Source organism: Colobus angolensis, unplaced genomic scaffold (genome assembly GCF_000951035.1).
Source record: "Colobus angolensis palliatus isolate OR3802 unplaced genomic scaffold, Cang.pa_1.0 Scaffold106, whole genome shotgun sequence".
In the NCBI taxonomy this organism is placed as follows: domain Eukaryota; kingdom Metazoa; phylum Chordata; class Mammalia; order Primates; family Cercopithecidae; genus Colobus; species Colobus angolensis.
In genome coordinates, this window is record NW_012111586.1 from 5,131,717 (window position 1) to 5,135,321 (window position 3,605).

Genomic DNA, 3,605 nt, shown 5'->3' on the forward strand with positions numbered 1-3,605 from the left:
GATATATTTTTATTGAAAAATACCCAAATAATGAAATATCAATTATTTAATTTGATATAACTTTAAATCCTAAATTATGACAAGTTTGTCTAGAAGTCTTTATTCTTTTACATTTACCTAATTATTTTATTTTAATCATTTACCTAGATGACTTATGAAAACTGTGATAGTCATCATTTAGGGTAAGCTTATGGAACCACCATTGCAAAATTATAACTGAGACAGTAAAAAAGATCTGACCTAACTGACTCCATGTGGCTTCTGACCTCCAGACTATCCTTGTTCATTCCTGGGCATAGGCTGAACTAACTTTAGAAGGAACTTAGTTGATAGTTTAGCTTCGAAACAAAGATGATTCCCAAAACAAACCTCCTTAGTGTCTGTGGACTAGACTGCCTAAAGCCATGAGATTCAAAGTTTTGGTAATCTTACTAAATTCAAGACGTCACTACTTTCATTAAACCAATATCAATGTCTTATTTATTAAAAATTACATGAGCAAAGATCATCCTGTTTTGAGCTGTGTTTATAGTTTTGTAACCTTTATGCCAAATTTTGATATAGTATTTGGTAGAGATAAGTATGAAATTGCTTGAATAATAAATGCAAATAAAAATGCATACTGGCAATTCTTAAGACATTTCTAATGTCACTTTAACAATAATTTTAAAGCCAGCTTGTTTATTAAAGATTTTACTTAATCATGTAAACTTGAAAAAGCATTTGACTAGTCTTTTTTTTTCCTGATAAATTTAACTCAAATGCTTTTGTTTTCTTAAGCCACTTAATTTGAACTCTTTTACATATTTTTACTAGTGAAACATTGTGTACACAGCACATAAATACATAGTCCTAGTAGGCATACCAATAGAAACACATCTTGTAGATTCTTAAAACCTCCTTTCTTTCCCTATCTTAGACTTGAAAACTCTTGATAACCTGTTTTGTTGCCCTGGCAGTTGTCAGCTAAGCAGCCCTAAATATGCGTATTGAAGGAAACAACTCTTAGATAAAAAAGTCAGATAGCAAATTTGCAATGTTAAGTACAGAGAGAAAATGTCTGGTGGTGCTAGAGAAAAATTAAAGATGAATGCCAAATCAAACATAAAATTATAGAAATGAGTCATAGGATTGTATAGGGAGATGAATTTTATTTAGATAGGGACTACCTATCTTTTAAATGGATCTCTGAGCTTTGGGCAAGCCCAGAAGCTTGCCCAATGTGTGGCAAGCCCACATTGAATCCTGGGTCTCCAAAAAGGAAGAATTATTATCAGGCCATGTGATGCTTTTACAGTGCAGTTAATTTTCTTTTGTTTTTTTTTGAGATGGAGTTTTGTTCTTGTTGCCCAGGCTGGAGTGCAATGGCATGATCTTGGCTCACTGTAACCTCCACCTCCCAGGTTCAAGCGATTCTCCTGCCTCAGCCTCCTGAGCACCTGGGATTACAGGCATGTGCCACCATGCCCAGCCAATTTTGTATTTTTAGTAGAGACAGAGTTTCTCCATGTTGGTCAGGCTGGTCTTGAACTCCCAACCTCAGGTGATCCACCCACCTCAGCCTTCCAAAGTGTTAGGATTACAGATATGAGTCACCACGCCCAGCTTAACTTTTTTTTTTTTTTTAAATGAGGACATTTCTAAGTATCTAAGCTAGACTCTTCCTTAGAAACCCAGGAGTAACCTCTCTTGCAACAACTATTTTAGTCAAAAAATTAGGTAACACAATACAAAATCAAGCAGCTTAAGAGCTGAGACAAACTTGTCTATTTACACTTTTGGGGTTCCATAAGGGAAAACAGAGGTTGCTACTCAGTGAGAGTCTGGTGCCTTCTCCATTTTCTTTAAGGAACTCCAGGCTATTATAAATTATTTTAGGTCTCTCATGCAGCAGAGGGTGAAAGAGAAAGGAGAGACAGCAGAAGTAAATGAAGAAAACAGTATTCAGTCAACTGAGAAGAAAAAAAACTTTGCTGAAAAAAGGCAAGGTCCTAGGAGAGAAAAAAAACAAAAACATGAATTTTAAATACAAACTCACAGACACACATCTTGGATGTTAGCTTAAAAGCTAACTTATTAAGCTGACTTTTAACCACTGAGTTCCTTTAAAAAAATATTTTTAAATCTCATTACCATATTTCAGCTAGGACAAATTGCTGCTATTTCAGAAGTACCAAGTATCAAACCAGAAAGGGCTTGATTTAGGAACCAAATCCAGGCTGTCATGGTGGAAGAAAAGGGGGAAGAACTTTAGCTATCCAACTGCAGTGTGGGGAGATAGCCATTGCTCTTTCAGTTTGGCCTGGCTAGCAAAAACTTGGCATTGTTATGTAAATAAAGACCCTTAAGTAGTCAAAATAAAAAATCTTTTCCCCCCTTTTGCTGGCTGTTTTCTGCCCCCACCACACCACCATTTTTTTTGTGTGTGGGAATTTAGCCACTTCAGAGGCCTTTTTCCCCATAATTTGGAACTTTCCTTAGGATTTGATCTAGTCGGATAGAGTTGGTCAAGTCCAATGGGAAAAAGACTGAAACAACAGCAAAAATGTAAACAACCAAACAACAAAAACAAAAACCAGTTAAGCAAAACAAATGATTGCTCAACTTATATGATTACTGAGCGCTGTAATGGTAAGGAGAAATTAAGACCAGTGGGTTGTTTATTTTAACTTTAACCAAGACAAACCCCAATTCAGTTACTTACTTAGGAATGGGTCTGAGGCTGAAGACTGCTCTCTACCATCCTCAAAGCAGGAAAAAACTCAAACTTGTCTTTTCTTAGAAGAGAACTCAAACTCCATAAAGGAATTACTTATCTTCCATCATCATGGAAGCAGGAAAACTTGTCTTCCTTGTGTTGCAAGCAAATAAAACTCAAAAAAAAAAAAAAAAAGGGTGTATGCAAAATAAACTTTAGATCTCGATCAAATTTTAGGAAATCAGGGATTTTCTGGAGGGAGTGCTTCCAGGCCTCAGCAAATTGTCCTATTGTCCTACTGGTTTGAGTCATAAAGATAGCTCAGGCTGCTACCAAGCAATGATAGGAGATTTGTCAAAGGTCAGGGGCATCTTCACTCACAATCCCTCCATGGTTATCAAAATGTGAACCCTGAATATCTGAGACAGGTCTCAGTTAATTTAGAAAGTTTATTTTGCCAAGGTTGAGGACAGGTACCTGTGACACAGCCTTAGGAGGTCCTGAAGATATGTGCCCAAGGTGATCAAGGCACAGCTTGGTTTTGTACATTTTAGGGAGACATGAGACATCGATCAACACACGTAAGAAGAATATTGGATCAGTCTGGAAAGGCAGGACAGCTCGAAGCAAAGGCCAAAGGCGGGGCAAGTTGAAGCAGGGAGGGGGCTTCCAGGTCGTAGGTAGATAGATAAGAGAGAAATGGTTGCATTCTTTTGAGTTTCTGATTAGCCTCTCCAAAGGAGGCAGTCAGATATGCATTTATCTCAGTGAGCTGAGGGATGACTTTGAATAGAATTGGAGACAGGTTTGTCCTAAGTAGTTCCCAACTTGACTTTTCCCTTTAGTTTAGTGATTTTGGGGCTCCAGATTTGTTTTCCTTTCACAAGGATAAGACAAGGATAAGGCC